At 42.8% G+C, this 20,357-nt stretch overlaps 1 protein-coding gene across 1 annotated transcript in view; it reads right to left on the minus strand.

The window, feature by feature from the left end:
- Positions 1-20,357, minus strand: part of ELF1 (E74 like ETS transcription factor 1) — a 118,600-nt gene that overhangs the window by 89,180 nt on the left and 9,063 nt on the right. The gene's annotated exons all lie outside the window — the stretch shown is intronic.

A 20,357-nucleotide genomic window follows, 5' to 3' on the forward strand; every position in this document is an offset into this window, starting at 1 on the left:
TTTTGTATCTCTAAAGAGCTTCTCTTCCCTCTCATCTCAAGATTTACAAGGATCTGATGGATAAATCTTGAAACTGGAGACCAGGAGACCAAGATTATAGGTCAAACCCTCAACTCAAAAGGTGACATAAATGTTGTCATACAATGTCTTTCTGTGCACACTATATATAGAAAAAGGAGATATAAACTCACCTATGTTCACTACAGTTTTTTCCTAGACTTTAGGCTTTTAGGAAATGAAATGCAAGAATACAAAACAGAAGCATACAGTAGGCACTCTTATTTTTAAAGGTTGGGCAGGGGAAGAGAAAGACCCCTGGTTTGGGGCCCTTCAGGTCATGAGCAAGAATGTTTGTCTTCCAAAATGATGTAAAAGAGTTATTTCACAAGTCTGCAGTTTAGTCACTCCTGGCCTTTAAAAACTAACCGCATGCCTGTATGTCATGGAAGGGACAAAGCAAGTGTTTAAATGGAAACAAATTGAGAGCTAAAGAGGAAAAATAAGCTCTGCCACTGTACATTCTGGTTTGCTTCATATGCTTCTTGACAGACACAGTTAATTTGGCTTCTACAGCAACGGGTTAGCCTCCTTCAGTGCCACGGTTTACAGCCTTGTACAGTCCGGTACAGAAATCTGTGAGAGAAGCTCTCTTGAGTAGACAAGTTAAATATTTACACTTCCCCATTTAAAAATATGTTATAGTTGACTTAATCTCTCACACAGTTATGCATATTGAGGTCAAGATTTGCTAATGTGCGAGCCTAAATTTGGGTACAAAAAATAAGTGATCTAATTTTTAAGGCCTGCAAAATGCTGAAATTTCCACTGTCTTATCAACACTGGGAAATTCATCACAACCTTTTCAGTAATTCAGTTATTTATTTCAAAACTGGTAGGACCCATAAGATAGAAAAACTTCCATTTTGCCACCATTTCAGTTAAACCTGCTGTAGAGCGAGTTTAATCAGTGGTAGCAACAAAAATGTTGCTAGCTGTATCCCCTAGGTCCCATCACATTTAAAATTAATTCAGCTGAGTCTCCGGGAATCATCTTATAAAGTTTTACCAGAGTAGACATAATTACTGACTCGGGTCAACTTTTGTACCAGAAAGCTTGTCTAATGCCTTGCCCAGTTATACAGTTGATCCAGTAAAAGAGATCACAAAAAAAATCCAACCTTGTTTCTCACGTATATTAGCTTAGACATGGGGTGCTCAACCTCTGGCCCATGAGCCAAAGTGTGGCCAGTGAAGACTTTGCAACCAGCCTGCAGGGCTCCTGGTGGGTTAGAAAATTTAGCAGTGGGGGAGCTAAGGCCACCAGTTAAGACCACCACCCCTCCCTGCTGCCAAAATCCCAAGCCCTGGGTTGTAGGAGGGCCATGACCCCGCTCTGACCACAAGACCAGATCAGGGCCAGGCCACACCCCACTCTCCCTGCACAGCTGCTCCCTTCTCCCCATGCCTCCCTCCCATGGGTCCAGACCATGTTCCCTTCCCTCCCATTTGGCAAAGTTGGGGCCAGGCCACACCTCCTTCCACCCACAGGGCTAAGCCATGCCCCCTCACCCTTGGGGCTGGACCACGTTCCCTCATGGGGCTAGGTTGGGTCATGCCCCCTTTTCCCACATGACTGGGTGGGGACCAGCTACCACCCACCCTGTTCCATACAGCCAGATGGGGCCCCACTGTGCCTGTTCTGGGCCCAGGGAGGGATCAGGCACTGCCCATCCAGCCTGATGGATGTAAAGGTTAAGCACCACTGGTTTACACTGATTGATAGCAGGCTGCTAGAAAAAAAAACATGCAGTAAATAGGACATTATGAGATAGCCACTCATCTGCCAGCACTTCAGGAACAATACAAAAACATTTTGCTTGATGGCCTACCTTCAGAAAAGCCCACCTAACTAATTTGGACAGCAAGATCCAAACTTGAGAAACTGAGCGGAACAAAGCCTCTCAACTAATTTATAAAGAATATATTCCCTGCATCAGGGGGGAAAAGGAGCAGACCCCTTCTAAGGGGATCTGAAGAAGATGGGCATTCCTAGACCGCTTCACAGAGATGGTAAAGCCTTCTGACAAGGCAGTTATGCAGACCTGGTTATTGTTATAAAATTGTTTTTTCTATGTAATGGTTTGCTCCTTCCTTTAGGATTAAAGGAAATACTTTAGTCAAAAAGGTTGTCTGGTCGTGTTCTCTTGAAGGGAGTTCTTCACTGAATCTACTCATTAAACATAGTCTTTACACATGCTTACGAAGCCCAGATCTCAATCTAGCAATGGAAGAATCACATGAATCACCCTAGGAAAGATCAAGGCTTGAGGCCTGTCACCTGCAGGGTACATGCAGATCAGGGAATGGAAGTTAAGTACAGCTTTAAACAAAATACTCAAAATGGACTTAACTATTTCAGCATCCCTTCCCAACACTCACTTCTCATGTATACCTTCACTCTGTTTCACTTCTTCAATCAGTTTAGAAAGCATACCATAAGTTACCTGATATTATGCACATACTCCTATCAGTATCTTTAATGGAAGTCACCCTGTTAAAACCCACAGGTGTAACAGAAATGCAAATAAATAATACAATGTGAGGAGATTAATTCATGGTTCTCTCTCACTCTATGGAATTCACACTCACAAAAGACAAAACCATTATGTGTAAAGTGATTTTAAATCAAACAGAACGGGGTGGTCCTACTTCACAACAGCTAGGGCCTGCATGCTGCATTGATTGTGGCCCCTGGGCTGCACACCACACACCATTTGGGCTCCCAGGATCCCTACAGTGCACAGCCCCTCCACCCCCACCTACCATCATGGGAGCAGTGAGAGCCTTCATCATCACCTCCACCAAGCAAGCTCCCCTGCTGCCACATAGGTAAGCCCCATCTCACCTCCTCCCATCCCCCTTGCCACGGACACATAAGCGACACAAGCCCTCCCACTGCTGCTGCCACATGATTGAGTCCTTCCATGCCCCTGCCACACAAGCAGCATGAGCCCCTGCCATCACTGATGCACAAGGAGTACCCAGTTCCCTCCCCCACTGCCACATGGGCAGCAAACTTACAAGGTCTCCTCCTACTATGCTGCCTTGCCTGAGACTCTAGCTGCTGAGACAGCAGCAGGTGCAATGGTAAGGCAGGAGTGGCAACTGAGCAGAAAGAAGCCTGCAAACTGCACTTCAACCCCTCCTAGGTAAGGTGCAGCCCATGGGCTGCCAGTTATAGGGTTACCATACATCAGAGTTTTCCCAGACATCACCTCTTTTTTGGCCCCCTGTCCTTGTGTCTGAGCAGGTTTTTAAAATGCAAAAAAATGTCTCAGTTTTTCCTTTGCCTACACTTTTCCCAGGCACAAGCAGCTTGGATACTTGGGGCTAGGAGCAGTGGGCAAAAGCACAGAGGTGTGTATCTGTGTGTGTGTTATGATTAATGACATCTAGACAGACGTGATAGAAAAATCAAATCTGTTGTCACTTCCCCAAACACCTTTTACTTATTCAAGTGTAGTTTAGCTTTCTTTAATTACTTCCTAGTACTTATACATGGAACACCAAACTGAACAAGGAGGCCCACTGTCCTTTTTTATTTCCAATACCTCCTCTAGACCCCGTTCTTTAATGATCCCTGCAACAAATTAACCAACCATATGGCAAAGCTGATGAACAGATGAAAACAGCTGTATCAAAAAATTAAAAAAGCATATTCAATACCAATAGGAACTCTGGACTGAAAGGCCTCTTCAGCCACGAGTGGAGTCTCCTGAATTTTCAGACAATCATTTATGCAAGGTTTCCTCAAAATCACCATTTTAAACCCTCATACAACTATAAGGCAAAAAACCAGAAAAGCCAAGAACATTCTAATACATGATACAGGTAAAAGCAGGGGAGACAAGAGCACTACCAATGACCTGACATTGCTACTACAGGGAACAACTTGGTTAATATATGTTCAGAAGATCCTAGCCTTGGGGGCAGGACTCGCAGGGGCAGGGTGTGTGGCCAGGCAGCTGGGATGGGGCCGCAGCCAGGAGCAAGATGGCTGGGCAGGGCTGGGGGGACTCTGGGATCTAGGGGTGGTGATAACACAGGGCTGGAACTGGGGCAAGGGCAAGGGCCAGGGCAGAGTCCCAGTTGTGCTGCCCCATGCTCTGTCACAGCTCCGTGCTCCTGGGTTCTCCATTGAGACCAGCTGGGAGCCACGCAGGCAGGGGCTGCTGGGAAATGAAGTCCAGCCGCTGGCCCAATCTACCATTTTGCCCACCCCTAGGGTTACCATACATCCGGGGTCTCTCCACCATATCCTCTTTTTTGGCTCTCTGTCCTACTGTCCGGGCGGGTTTTTTGAATCCAAGCAAATGTCCGGGTTTTTGCTCTGCCTCTGCTTTCTGGGGCACTAGCAGCTTGGCTGCTTAGGAGCAGCAGGCAAGGTGACTGGCTTGCAGGAGTCACATGCTCTGTCTGTGCGTGGGTCCCAGCAAGATACTCCCAGGTAAGAGACACTAAGAGAGAGAGAGTGTACGTGTGTGTATGCAGCAGGGCTGGTGGGGCAGGGGTTGTGGGTCAGAAGCGAGGGGCACTGGCAGGGCTAGGGGGGGCAGAGGATGTGGGTAGGGAGCAAGGGGCACTGGAAGGGCTGGGGAGGGCAGGGGCTGTGGGTCTGGTGTGAGGGGCACCAGCAGGGCTGGAGAGGCTGTGGCTTAGGAATGAGGGGCAGAGGCAAGGCACGGGTATGACACCTGTCGGGGGGGAGGGGTGGTCTCTTTTTTGATACTGGAAATACGGTAACCCTACCCACTCCTGCACTACACAGTCCTTGACAACCTGACCTCAGGGGAAAATTAAATTCTGACCCCAAATTTAGAAGCTGATATGATCCTGAAGAGGAGAAGAATGAGATCCTCTGGCTAAGAACAGCCTAGTTTTCCAAATACCAAAAAGAGCATTAGTACATCCTTGTCAGGAACTCCCAGACTCAGTTGTTACCAAGCTCCTAATGCTTCAGAGGAAAGCAAAAATAAAATAAAATAAAAAAGAAACCCCCAGAAACCAGTCACACCATCTTAATCACTTTACTTGTATACTATATCCTATTCTTCATCTGGAAAAGTTTACAATTTAAGACCAAAGAAACTGTGCCTTATTATTTTAGGTACTATCATACCTAGCTTACTTTAGGTGCTATTGTAATTTAAATAATCAATGCATTATTATAGTTAATATTATAAACAATTAGATGATGTAATGATAATAAAGCTTTAACTATATAAGACCTTAGGTTACTCGCTCTAGTCTATAACTACTGGCAAGCAGAGTAAAAAACCTGATCTGTGGTAATAATTCCCTGATCTGTGAGCTGATTTAATCAATATTGAGTTAGCGTGAATAGCCTACAGTCCTAAAATTAGTGTAAATGCATCTTTCTTGTATGTTTAGTGACCTATTCTGTCACTGCTTCAGTGGCAATGCTGTATAGAATAAATTTATTTTATGTCTGTAGGCTTTTAGGAAACCATCAACTTGAAATAACCAGTTTAAAAAACAAGAACAATAAATCCCTTGCCATTTCTATGATTTTACTCATATTTTACTTTTTTCAGAAGCATTAATTCACTTGCTATTGTTATATAAGAGTTTCACAAACACCTGAGTGAACTAAGCATGGGATATAACACTACTAGATAAAACATTTTCCAGAAGGAAGTGAGTTTGATCGTGGCCACAATTAAACAGAACACTAAAGATGTCAGGACAACATCTTGTAGGACATATTTCAGAACTTTATTTTTCCCTTGTCAAACGTGAAAGATTGTTGAGTTTGTTGTTTTTGTTTCTATTTAAGAGGATGACTGTATTTTTTCAAGATGCTCTGTTGGGATGATTCTCAGCATACATGCCTCACAATTATGGTCAGAGGTGTTACCATGTCACTTAAAAGTTCACTCCCTGCTCTCAGCACTTACTCTTTGTCTCTCTCACATAAAATAGCAACCTGAAAATATCTGGAAGCAGATTGTTCATTTTTTTCAATGTTAGTATTTTAGAAGAAATGATACAATGAAGGAAACCAAATTTAACAAATGAATAGGGAGAGGTAAACCTACATTACAGATACATATGGCAACAAAGTCACAAAACAATTGGAAACATTTTAACATGAGATAACAACTTAATTAGCCTGCACTATAATCCACCAAGGAATCCCCATTAAGCAACTTCAACCATACACTATTTACACTAGTACCGTAAAGTGTCAATTACATTTTTGGAAGCTGCTAAATATTCATAAATAATACACACTTAATAGAATCAAAATAATGTGTAAAAAGATGTCACATCTAGATTTGTCACTATCAAAAATCATGAATGAAACATTTGATAAATTTGCTCAGTAAGGAATGCTATTCTTCATAGCAGCCCGAGCCAAGCACACCTACACAGTGAAGTTACTGCATGCACTGTTAGTATTACTATTATTATTTGACTATAGGAGGGAGAAAGGAGGAAAACAAGAGGAAGGGGTCACAGTGTTCCGTCAAACCTTCTCCTAAAACTCAGCAGCACCACCCAAACCCAGAGAAGTCTGGATCCAAAGTTGTCAAGATGACCTTCTGTAGCTTGATCTTTTTTATTTAGACCAAGAAGCCAGGGGGTGAAAGATCCAACAGCCACAGAAAATACGCCACGTTGCAGGAGGTTATTCTTTATATTTTAATTAGGTACGGAGTTATTTTATTGAAACTTATTTTAGAAAATGATGATAACCATCAATTGTATATACATATGGGAGTATACACAGAATTAACGGAAGTCCGGTTAACCTGGCAAGCAAGCTTAATAAATATGGTCAGGTGCTTATGAGAGAGAGCAATGAATTCACACAGAAGTCTTTCTGCATTATGCAGGATGTGAATAAAAAGGAAGAGAGAATCCTGCTTATAATAGGTTTTACAGCTGCTTTGATTACTGAAGAAAGATAAAGGACACTATAAAGGAGTAAAAAAGGCACATTGCATGGAAAATTAACTGGATAATTATAAAAACACTCCTACTGCACATATTGCAATTCACTCAGTTTGAGAACTGACTGTGAAATAAGAGAGCAACACACACAAAATGCTTGGTAAATGTTAAATGTAAATGTGAAATGTTTTCAGTTGTAGGATGATCTACACAGGCACAAGCAAAATTATTGAATCCAATGAGGGACATCAAGTGAGGACAGCAGTATTTCTCTTCTGTATTAACCTTCTCATTAAGAATGGAAAAGCGGTAATGGGAAAAAAAATAAAGACAAAGGAGAGAACGCAAAAATCTAAGAGCTTTCACACAGGGGTATGGATGGCTGGATGACCAAAACTTTGACCTATCACCTGTATTTCAACTTGGCTATTCACAAATGCAGAGAGAGTAAGTGCGAGTGTCTGCTTTGCACTTATCTGTAGTCCTGGTGAATACATAGATTACTGAAATATAGAAGATCAGTTCTGGGAATCAGTCCAAGACAGATTATTCATCTCTATTAAATTGTGTGCCCACAAAAATGAAGCAAGATGGGCACTCCTAGAAGACACCTGTGTGCATGCAGGTCCAGACTTGTAGAGAGAAGCACCATCCAAAAAAGTATTTTATTTTTGCATGGCCCTCCTGAGGAACAAGACTAGATGGACTAGATGTTAAAAGTGACAGAAAATTTTATGGTTCTCTGACCAAAATGCCAATTTTATTTCCAGAAGTCTTGTTTTTAACTTTTCCTCCTGGTATTAAGCCATGTTGAACCACTTCTGTCTATAGTTAAAGGAATCTTTAATTGCCAAACCTATTTAGAAAAGTGTCCAGTGGCCCAATTTTCCATTGTCCAGAGTCAGGGTGACTAAATACATTTCTGTTCTTGACATAAAAGCCAATAAACAGTTCTTCTAAGGAAGAAGAGGGAAAAAAGGATTTGAAATACATTTTCCTCCTTTCACAACAGAAAAAAAACCTGGCTGACTGGCATTTTCAGGCCAGTCATCAATACTTTATTAAACTAGTTAATTCCATGGCTCTGCTATTCTTTTACCCCAAAATTGACACCACCCAATAACCACTCCATGCTTCCTTTTGTCTCTGAGCCTTAATTATGTTCAGAAGACTGCTGCCTTCCTAGGAGATCCCAATTAGTCCCAGCTAGTGGGCCTTGCCTCCAGGCAATTCCTAAGGGATGAGAAGGGTGACTGGAGTGGAGTGGGGGAAAGACCAGAAGAGTTCACTATTCTATGCCCATTAAAACAAAATCCACTCTTTTACATTGTGGGAAATGTCAGTCTAAGAGCAATTTTCTAAGTTGCAAGGGTATTGGTATGCACACCTTCAACAGTGAAGTGGAGTCACACCCACATGTTCAGGAATTGTTAAGCAAAATCCACACTGCCTTACTAAAATCTCGCTTAGATTGCTACGGGCACATACAACTGAAAGGGTAAGAATGCAGTCCTTTTGCGTTCAATAGTTTTTTTTCAGCGACAGCATGCTGAGAGTTTTGCAGGCCAAAACAAGAAACAACTGAAAAGTATACAACCTAAACCAACACAATAAGCAGGCAAGATAGGGGAAAGAACATGAAAAAAAAGAGTCTAAGTTGTTACATTTGGCTTAGATCTTGTTCTACACTTCACTGAATTTTCTGTATTTTGTGTTGGTCCGTGGCAGGTGGCAGGGGCCTGCCCAGAGCCCGGGTCTGTGGATGGAAGTAAGTACTGTACATCCCTATTAGCTATTTGTTAATAAAATTACTGCAATGTCTCAAAGCGACAAAGAGCAAAGCAGATAAAGAACACTACTGCCAAGAATGTTAGTGTAACAAAAAACACTGTATATCCAATAATAATTTATTCAATGCTTGCTGAACAGCAAAGGTATAATCTTGTTACCCAGCACAAGTTGGTCATGTGAGGACATTAGAGCCCCACCCACTGACACTTCTCCCCTCCTCTCAGCTGGAGCACTATAGTAAAAGCCCCTTGACCAAAGCCATCCTGCCCAATGGTGGCAGGACATGGGCAGGGCTCCCCCTCTACCAGAGCCCGAGAAGACAGACTGCAGCCCAGCATAGGGAGAGCCCTCACCACCAAATGCTGCTGCAGGCATGGTTCTACAGGCTATTTAAAGCTCTGGGGGGCAGATCCAGCCCACAGGCCATAGGCTGCCAGCCACTGATATAACCTGCAACCAGTCCCATTCTTCCATATCCAGCAAGGCCAAAGCATGAGCTTAGTTCAAGCCTCCTGCTCAAAAGATAAGTGCAAAAGTTCACATGTCTATTGATGTTGATATACTCAAACTAAAACCTCAATCATCCTAACAGATGATCCATAAAAACACACTTTTAGGTCTTTTGGCAACTGTTTTAGATTTAAAAAAAATATATTTGATGACAAGATTTAGGTTCTACCACTTCTACCAATTTTTGGTAAAGATTATCATTTGGCTCATCTTAAAAGTACTGACAGGAATCCCTTATCTAAGCACCCCTCTTTGCAGTATCAATAATATTAAAGTTAAATTACCTGCAGATAGCTTGAGACTTTCTATTCCGTATCCTTTTACCATAGTTTCCAATGATTCTACAATTATTTTAATTATCTCTGATTTTTCAGTAGGATTTCCATATTTTTTCTGTACCTGTTGATATTCTACTGGACCCAGGGAGGAAAATCAGCCCTGCACTGATTGAGGGCAAACGTCTTTTCTAGAGGTAAAGACTTGAGAGATGTATTCCCTCCAACTCAGTGCAGGACCAATTGTGAGAGTTTGTTTTAAATTGTGTGTGGGTACTGGCATCTTATTTTAAGCTGCTTGTTACTTTTTCATTTCACATATCTTCTTTCTTCCCCCCATGCCTATTTATTTCTCGTGTTTCTTTCTTTCTCTTTGCCATAGAAAACTCTGCACCCATCACATGCATTAAATCACCGAAGGTCAGAATACTGAATCTTTAAGTTTGGTACTGCTTTAGTTTAACACAACTTAAGCTGGTGTGATGATGCTCCAATCAGGACTTGGTAGTAATCCACTCATTTGCCTACTTGGTGCCTCTCCAGTTTGTGAGAAGCAGAGTTACATTTCCTGAAAGAAGCAACAAGTCATCCCAGAATGATACAATAAGTGTCTTATCATTTGTGTCAAGACAGGCCCTGTGTAAAAAGAGTCTGAAACATATACTGCTGAAAACAAAGGGGAAAAAAATTGAAATATACATGCCCTCCTCTCACATCATTCCAATTTTAACGTAGTACTTGGACTAATACTACTTCAGAACTCCCCACTTTAAAAAAATTATTTTCTGCAAATATTAACAATTCAATAGAAAGCAAGTAAAAGTCATATTTTCTTTCCTGTGCCACCCATACACAAATATATAATTAAATAACTGTCAATCTTTAGGCATCTATAGTCAGACATTTACTGTTTAATAAATTGCCCATTATTTTACACCCAAAAGAAAGAATATTTAACATTATTCAAATAAATGTGAAATCAATTTAATCAACATAAAACTCTATTAAAAGCTACATATACATTTGTTTCAAACCCTGTAACCACTTTTGAAACTGTATTTTCTTATGCCTGAGCATTTGTGATGGAGCAAAAGAAGGGACATTTACTTTAATTTCTGATAAGATTTTGTTCTGCCCAACATACCCTGATGTAAAAAAGAACATGTTTAATCCAGAATGAATCTTCATTTTACCAAGCATCTGGACACTACTCTGATACCTGAGGAAAGAATGAATAAGTTCCACCCAATTTTAAAAAGCCCCAAAATATATAGTAGCATCCTAACTAAACATGCTATATTAATTCTGAAATCTAGAAAATATTTTTTTTGGAATCCCTGACGTAAATTCCATTAAGCAACAATTATCAACAATATAACCTGTGCCTTGTATAGCTGGATTTTCCTTATCCTTACACGAATCCTAAGCATACATTAAAACAAACTAATATATCTGGATTATTTATATGTATCTGTATATGTATATTCAGTGTGTACAGAGCCTAGGACACTAAGATCCCAGTCAATGACAGGGGCTCCTTGATACTACAGTAATACAAATAGTAGTAGTAGTAGTAGTGGTAGTGATGATGATGATGATGATAAAATGAAAGAATGACAGACTAGACTAGAATCATGGTACTGATGCTACAGTTCTGATGCAAAATAGATTTCCATTGATTTCAAAGGGACATAAGGACTACAGAATGAAGGTCATAAACTAAATTAGAGTAAATGGCTCTTCCTGAATAGGTTATATTCTTTTCTTTTCTTTTTTTTGTTTACAAAAGAAATGCGCTGAGATCTCTTAAACAGGCAACAGCCTGATAAAAAACACTGCTACTGTTCATGTATCTGACCTCATTTTCAGAATGCCAGAAAAATGACTCCCAGAGGCAAAATAAAGACCTGGATCAAATTGCTGGAATATATTTGCAACAGTTTAGAGAATATGATGTATACCATGGCATGAACATAAATAGTTCCCAAAGGGAGTTCTTAAGAAGCAAGGAAAATTCAGAAAATGAGTAAACTAAGTCATAAGAAGGAAAAAGATATGTATTTTGCAACCCTTGATACATCTTGATAAATATGCAGAAATCAGCGTCGCCAGCAAAAGATAAGAGGCATGTCTAGCTTTGTCTAACCCAGTAGGAGCTTATTTATGGTCAGAAGAGTTTGAGAAGCGACTTCATATCAGTGAAAATATTACCCTTGTCATCTCTAGAAAGCTCCAGAATCTGAACAGAGTATGAAAGAGCCCCTTTACAGGCTTGCAAAACACTGCTGTGGGAACAAAGAAATACCAAGTAATTGGCAAAGACTTTGAAACACCACCAGCAATCAGAATGATCTTCAGCATGAGTCAAAGATGATCTGGGGCCTATAGTATTCTTCACTGTTGTTTTTTATTGCCCGAGAACAGAGGTGCTCAACCTCTGGCCCATGGGCCAAATCTGGCGCTCAGAGTCATCGCACTTGGCCCCTAGGGCTCCCCAAGAGTCCAGAAATTTGGCAGTGGGGGAGCAGTGGCCACCCTCCCCCTGCTGAATCCCCAAACCCCAATAACTGTGTGATTGGTCAGAGACAAGCTATGCTCCCTTCCCTGGCAGGGATGAGCGACACCCACTTCCTCCACAGAGCCAAACTATACCCCCTTCTCTCCCATTGGGGCTGGGCCACATCCTCTTCCCTCCTTGGGGCTGACTATGTCCCCCTTCCCTGTCCACAAGGCCAGGTCAAGCTCCTTTGAATTAAGCTGCATTGGGGCCGGCCTGCCTGCCTGCCTGCCATGCTCCTCCACACAAGAGCTTGTACCCACTGTTCCCACCCAAGTGTCATATCAGGAACACTGGCTAGATCTGGACTGCAGATGGACCAGGCACTACTGATTTGGCCTGTGGACAGACCAGGCACTGCCAATCGCACCCACCAGGCAAAAAGGTTGGGCACCAATGCTTTAGAACAGTGGTTATCAACCTTTTTGGATTTGAGGCACCCTCCATAACTTCTATGAATGGAGTGGCACCCAATTTCAAATAACTAATTTGAATATTGCAGTATTTATTTCCTTGCAAAAAGGCCAGGAGCGGAGGCAAAGGATCAACTGTAGGGACAAATCTGATCCTGTGCTTATTTGCTCATCTTATACCTCATGACAATTTTAATGGGATCTCACAGCACCCCAGCATGCTCAAGACCTGCTGAATGTTACTGTGCGTATTGAGGGAGGTGAGGGGTTAATATCCCTGGGTCCTGGATTCCAAATATCATCTAGGATCAGAAAACAGGAGGAGGGGAAGAACAGACTTTGGTGCCTAAGTCCAGAAACAAGTTTCAGACCGTAGATCCTAATTGGATTAGACAGGACGGGCTGAAGGGAGGAGTCTAAATTAATGCGACAGGCAGGATATCAGACACACATCTCTTCGATAGTTCCTATTGGTTAGTTTAGGCATCTCCTTACTCTCAATGTGTTGACTGTTGAAATTCCCTCTCCTAGGTACTTCACTCTGCCCATACATTGTGTAGCAAATCTAGGTATCTAACTCAGTATTGTGATTTCCACCCAGAGCTGAGCCTCCAAAGGGTAGGCATGATGGAGCTCTGGCGATGTGCCGGAGGACTGGAAAAGGGCCAATGTGGTTCTCATTTTTAAAAAGCAAGGAAGGAGGACCCAGGAAACTACAGACCCGTTAGTCTTACCTCTGTCCTGGGGAAGCTTTTTGAGAGAATTATCCTGGCGCATGTCTGCGAAGGGCCAGCAGGGGAGATTATGCTTAGGGGCAACCAACATGGGTTCATTAGAGGCAGGTCCTGTCAGACCAACCTGGTGGCCTTCTATGACCAGGTCACCAAATCCCTGGATGCAGGTGTCGCAGTGGATATAGTCTTTCTGGACTTTAGGAAGGCCTTTGATACAGTCTCTCACCTCATTCTCATTAAAAAATTAGGAGACTGTGGTGTCGATGACTAGACAGTCAGATGGGTCACTAACTGGCTGGAGGGCCGCACCCAGAGAGTGGTGGTGGATGGGTCTTATTCAACCTGGAGTGATGTGGGCAGCAGGGTTCCGCAGCGCTCAGTCCTCGGGCCCGCACTGTTCAACATCTTCATCAGCAACGTGGACAAAGGGGTAAAATGTACCCTGTTCAAATTCACAGATGACACTAAGATGTGGGGAGAAGTGGGCACTCTAGAAGGAAGTAATAGGTTGCAATCAGATCAGGACAGGCTATAGGGGTGGGGGGATGAGAACAGCATGGGTTTCAACACTGACAATTGCAGGGTACTACACCTGGGGAGGAAGAACCAGCAGCATACCTCCATGCTGGAGAATTCCTTTCTGGTCAGTGCAGAGGCAGAGAAGGATCTTGGAATCATTACTGAGGCCAAAATGAACATGGACCGACAGTGTGGGGATGCGGTCAGGAAGGCGAACCATACCTTGTCATGCATCCACAGATGCATCTCAAGCAGGTCCAAGGAGGTGATCCTCCCCCACTATATGACACTGGTCAGGCCGCAGCTGGAGTACTGCGTCCAGTTCTGGGCGCTGCACTTCAGGAGGGATGTGGACAGCATGGAGAGGGTCCAGAGGAGGGCCACTCACATGATCAGGGGGCAGCAGGGCAGGCCCTATGAGGAGAGGCTAAGGGACCTGAACCTGTTCAGCCTCCACAAGAGAAGGTTGAGGGGGGATCTAGTGGCTGTTTACAAACTAGTCAGGGGGGACCAGCAGGCATTGGGGGAGTCCCTGTTCCCCCGAGCACTACCGGGAGTGACAAGAAATAACAATGACAAGCTGGCAGAGGGTAGATTCAGGCTAGATATCAGGAGGCGCTACTTCACTGTCAGAGTGGCTAGGATCTGGAACCAACTTCCAAGAGTTGGTTCTTCCAACTTCCCAGCACTCTTTCCTGCCTATGCAGGGGGTCGGACTCGATGCTCTATTGAGGTCCCTTCCGACCCTAACATCTATGAATCTATGAAAGAGAAGTGGTGCTGGCTCCTACCCTGGGGGTCTTTAAAAGGAAACTAGATGAATACCTGGCCGGGGTCATTTGACCCCGTACTCTTTCCTGCCATGGCAAGGGATCAGACTTCATGATCTGCTCAGGTCCCTTCCGACCCTACCAACTATGAAACTATGAAACCATGTTGCTAAGCATTGACAAGCCCAAGTCCCTTTCTGGTAAGAAGTCTGTGTTTCAAGGATGCCAAAAAATCCATGCCCCTTCCATGCTTTGGTGCAAACCCACTGGTCTAGTGAAATTCCCTGCAAGGCCGCAACTATAACAAAACGTTCACGTTCACACTGGACATCCGCAGCCAGTTTCTGTACCAGTGCTTCAAGTCCAGCAACATTTAATTTGGAGACACGGGACTTCCTCCTCCAATTCTTGATGTGGCAGGGCACTGTTGGTGCCTGCCACTTTAAGCGCTGAGCCAAATAGCCAGCAGATGCTTGATTATGGCAGCCATTTTAGAACTCTGGCTGCCTATATAAAGAGAGCAGGTTGCTACTGGTAGGCCAGGCAGAAACATTGCCTGGCTGAAAGGCTGTATGGAACATCTTGGAGGTAAAGGCAGGCACTTAAGAGGATGGTTTGGAGGCTCCTGGTCCTAGGCGTGACCTAAAACTGCACCCTGCTTGGAGTGGGTGGCCTGGTGGGGCTCCCAGTGGCGCGGGAGCCCCCAGGAAATACCAGGCCAGTTACCACCCAGGTACAAGGTGGGTTGTGGCACCTTAACCCCTAGACCCCACAACATTGTGGGTACAAGAGGGCTAGGCATGGCTACAGCCACCTGAGCCCAAAAAGGGTCTAAGACCCAGGTGTGGCTAGGCATGGCTATGACCACCTGAGCTCCCACCAGGGAGGGAAAACCTGGAGCCCCAGTGAGAAGGGGCGGAGATGTAGAGCCCCAGTGAGGAGGAAACCAGAGGGCTGGGAGACCAGTAAATGTGTGTGTCTATAGAGTTGCCTTGGGAGGGGCCAAGGCAAGCTTGGTTATGGTCAGGTAATTGGCTGGCCACTACCTGGTGAGGGTTGTGGGAGAGGCCCAAAAAGATGGTACATCTGCCACCCAAGGTGTGCGCTAGGTAAAGCCTATGGCTAAAGGGGCCCACTCCAAGAGGAAGCAAGGCAGTACAAGTTGTCAATGTGTGAAAGAGACCTGTGAGAAGGGGTGGAATGTGAGAGGCCCTAGTGAGAGGAGGGCGGTATGAATATGTGTCTGTGGCCCGATAACGAGGGCTAAGCTTGGTCCGGCTGTATGCCAGGAGCATTGTTGCCTGGATGCCATCTGCAAGCCTTGGGCTGTGGTGAAGGGGAAGAATTGAGCTGCAGATAGCGCCCTCTAGCATCGGGGTAAGAATGGGCAGCCTCCTGCCTTATGAGAACCAATTAAGAAGCAACAAGGCATGGCAGGCGAGGAGGAGGGCAGTTGGCCCAGAAACAGGTGGGCAGGCCAATGGCAGACCGGCCCCGAGAGAGCCCCCTGTTACACTTGGGAGCTATACTAATCAAGTATTGGGCATTGTGTAGTAGGGCAGTGAATGGCTTGAAGATGTTTCTTTCCTGCGCACACAAGCTAAGAGCAAGAGAAAGCACTGCATAAGCTAATGTGACAAGGTACTTTTCTGAGATGGTGTACTTGACTGGAATAAACACTGAAGCACTCTTTAGGAATTTGGCAGTTGTCTCATTTGTGTTGTGCTCATCTTCAGCAAAGGAAATAGAAGAGGGAGGGAGAAGCATCAAGAGTGGTGCCAAAAAGGTATTGGAAATGAGCCTTTCCTGCTCACGTCTTACTCAATCCAAATGGCTGTGTGGAAACAAAGAATGTCCTTGGATTTAAGAAAAGTGATTCTGAGGCACACGTTAACACCCACATCTGTACTTTATTTACTTAGATGTATATCTGTGGATAGTTAAACCAAGCAATGTTCCCGCTAAAAAACAAGTCTTTCTGAAACTACTTTACACTGTGCTCTCTTTCTATAGGTATCTATTCTACTGTAGGTAGCACATGAACTAATGCTCATAGGAAAGTAAGACTAGAAGGGATTTCTGGAGGTTATCTAGTTCAGTGTGGATCCAACTTTTTGGCAGGCATACCACAAATTAGCCCTGCCCTCCCTGAGTGCCACTCCAATACCCTTACTTGACCTGCTGCTCTGCTTTCTGCTCCCTTCCCTATGCTCCCTGCCAAAGCACTACTCTGCTTTCTGCCCTGTGCTCCCTGCCTGATTTGATACTCTTTTTTTCTGCTCCCTGACCTATCTGCTACTGTGCTGCCTGTCTCATCCCCACACTGCTGTGTGCCACATACAGCAGATGCCCATCCTTGGCAGCTGGGCCACCCATTACCTAGCCCAACCTTTTGTCTGGGGCAGGATCACTCCTATCCAAACCATTCAATGCAAATTGCTGTCTAACCTTTAACTAAAACTATGCAATCAACTCTGTCACACAACTACAAGGCACAGCACTCTAACCTGTCACAGGAAAACCAGGGGAACAACAGCTGCTGCAAGAGTTGTTAAAATGTGCTTGAAAGATCTCACATTGTTTCATGCTGGCTTAGTTATTGTTTCTCCAGTAGTATATAAATGCTAACTACTATTATTGTTTATCTGCTTACTAAATATAAGTATTGCTGTGCTTCTTTTTGTGACAAAATTATTTCCTTCTGACATTTCATATAATAGTAACTCCCCTACAAGAGAACAACGTAAACTTCTTTTTCTCTTCCATAATTTAATCATGGGAGGTAGATTCTTTGGTTAAGTTCAACCTCAGGCTTTCTGACTGTCTGTATTGATCCAGTCTTCGCAGGTTAGTCCAAGCTGCATAGAATGAACTGATAAGCAAGTGAATGGACATTCACTTTTGATTCCAGAAATACAGCCACATGCCTGCAGTGGCCAAGGCCAGAAACTGGGCGGCATGCCTCCCTGCTCAGCTGGAGAAGAAAACTTGGGCCAAGGTTAACCTGCCCACCCTGCAAGGGGTGGTTATGGGGGAGGTACAAAGAATCCTGGGATGATGGGGCACTGTGAGTTAACATGAATCTGAAGGGGATCTGGGACCAAAGTTCAATAAACCAATTTAACCTAAATCAGTTAAGTTTGATACTACATCCCATCCAGGTTTATCTTAGCCATTTTGAAAGCGGTTTATGTGCATTGAATTTCTGTTATGTTACAGATTTTAACTAGCTTCCTATCACTTATACTGGTTTATGTGTAATTTCTATTCCTAATCCTTCAATTGCCTTCCATACAGTTCTACCACTCATCACTCTCTTGACTGAACCGGCTTCTCCCCCTTATGGGGAATCTCTTACAAAACTGAAGACCAAAAGAAGAGCTAGAGTCTCATTCAGTACCCATATCCTTCATTGCAGTGGATCTTTGGAGAGCCACAGCATGCTGTAGAATACTACAACTTTTCTGCACCAGCAATTCTATTTATTTTTGTCTTTCTGAACAGTCAAGGGGGGGGACCTGACCTCTCAGACATGAGAAGTGGCATAAGCTACTGAACAGCTTCTCCTAAGGCAGCAACAAATGTTGAAACAGAAGCTGTAGCAACATATACCACGTGAGCAGCTTTCTAGAAGCAAGTGGAATCCACAATGTGTTCACAGCTTCCTCTTCAAGTACTTGCATTAAAGCCACAGAACAAAGTCAAGAAAAGATTCAGCAACTGGAGCTCTAGCAGTGGCATTAAAGGCAGAAAGCAGGTTTTCTTTTAAGGAGCAATACACTAAACTTCTTTTAAATGCCTGCATGGTCAGGGACTTCTGACTTTCAAACTACTTAATTACCTCAGTCATATTAAGGAAGGAAGGGGGAAGGAGTTTGCATGCTTGTGTTTAGGCATAAAATCCTACAACAGAACTTTTTATGAACCACTGCACTGTAATCTGCATACGTGGACTTCAGCCATGTACTTTATTGGCAGAGAAAAGGTTGCCACATACCACCGTAACTAAATCAGGGACACCAAACTAATTCTGCAGAGCAAGCTTGACTTTTTCAGTCATAGGCCATAGCTACAGTTAGGCTTTGGATTGAGTTGGAAGTTGCCTTGGTGTCAAAGGAAAGAGATACTTACCTGTTGCTTTGTATAAAAGCTTTAAATCAAGAACTAAACTTTTAATTAGACAAGCCACTGTGACATTCAACATCAATAGAGAAAAATCTTTATGAAGATACCTTAAGCTACTGCCATTCCTTCCTTTTGTTTATTTGGGAGGGGAGGGGTGAGAGAGAGAGGCAGAGAGCACACACACAACAAATTGTGTATGCTAATGAATATGTTTATCAGGTGCCTAGGATCAAAGTTTTTTTCAAAATCTAGGTTTTCAGATGTCACCCTAAAACTTCAGATTCGATACCCCACAGTGGTCAATGAAGGTCATTTTGCACCACTGAGAATGGTGCAACGCGAAAACAACACTACATCATTTCAAAAGAAATCAAACTTTACAAACAGACAAGGCACTACAAAAGCACCTCTAATAATGTAGGATTCATTGTAAAATCAGAAGAGCTAGCAAAATGGTAATCCAGTGAAAAAACTACATACACAATTTTTTCCTGGAACCCTTGTTATCCTTTGTGTATTAATCTTAATTTCACCAAAACTCTAAAAGATGTACAGGAAACCTTCAGCATTCGTGAATGCTGAACCCACATTTTTAAATACACAGGAACGTATCCCCCACAAATGTCAAGGGTCGCCTGTATTCAGAATGTACTACTTTAAGTTTCAATTTTTGCAAGTTTAATAAGAATTTTATGAAACACGAGGTCTACAGCTTGTGCAAATCTGGAAACTTCTTGCTCAATCATATTTTTGTTAATGAGCTAACTGAAGTCAGTAGGGTAGTGCTACTGGTTCTACCCAATATACAGTTAAGCCACATGAGCAATAATGTACTTTTTTTTAATTATTATTATTCATATGGGTTATTAACAGGGATCCTGGTTTTCATTGAAAAAAAAAATCCCCAATTTTTGGATTTAAAAAAAGAGTAACCCAAAATCCACATTTTTCCATGATTAAAATAAAATGTGTGTGTGTTAGTGGCGTTCCATTTTAATCATGGAAAAATGTGGATTTTATGTTACTCTTTTTTTTAATCCAAAAATTGGATTAAAAAAATATATTTTTTAATAAGAGAAAAACAGGATCCCTGTTTATTAAATACCTATATCTTCATAAAGAAACTCAAATGTGAAACCATTCTAAGAACTAAGCTCTAAGAACATAATCTGGCAAATATTTAATGAGAGAGCACTTCAGTGGAAGAACTCACATACATGTTTGCAGGGGCAGAGCCAAAGTTAGATAGTAAAGACCTATCTTGGCTTCTTTAACATTCTTTAAATGAAGAAAAAAATGGAAAGGCTTCTGATAACTTCAATATCTACATGAAATACGTTTCTGATTTAAAATATTCACAAGGCATGTTAAAAACTAATATTTAAAGAGCGAACCAAGATGTACAAAAGTTAATCTATTAACTTGATTATTATGTGAGATATTACAGAGGCATCAATCAGAACAGTGTGCAGTATCACCATTTACACCACAGCACTGTAGACACAACAAAATTAACTTAGGACAGAATGTCAGATTTATTGTTTTCTTGGATCAGAGCTTCAAAATAGATCAGGGTATTAAGACTGAGGCAATGAAGAGGAGATGGCACTATACAAATTATTTATTAAGCACAGCTCCCTGGCCAAAGGAGACCTTCACCTTTAATGAAGAAGCTAAAGTGGAGG

Source organism: Alligator mississippiensis, chromosome 1 (assembly GCF_030867095.1).
Source record: "Alligator mississippiensis isolate rAllMis1 chromosome 1, rAllMis1, whole genome shotgun sequence".
NCBI classification, from domain to species: domain Eukaryota; kingdom Metazoa; phylum Chordata; order Crocodylia; family Alligatoridae; genus Alligator; species Alligator mississippiensis.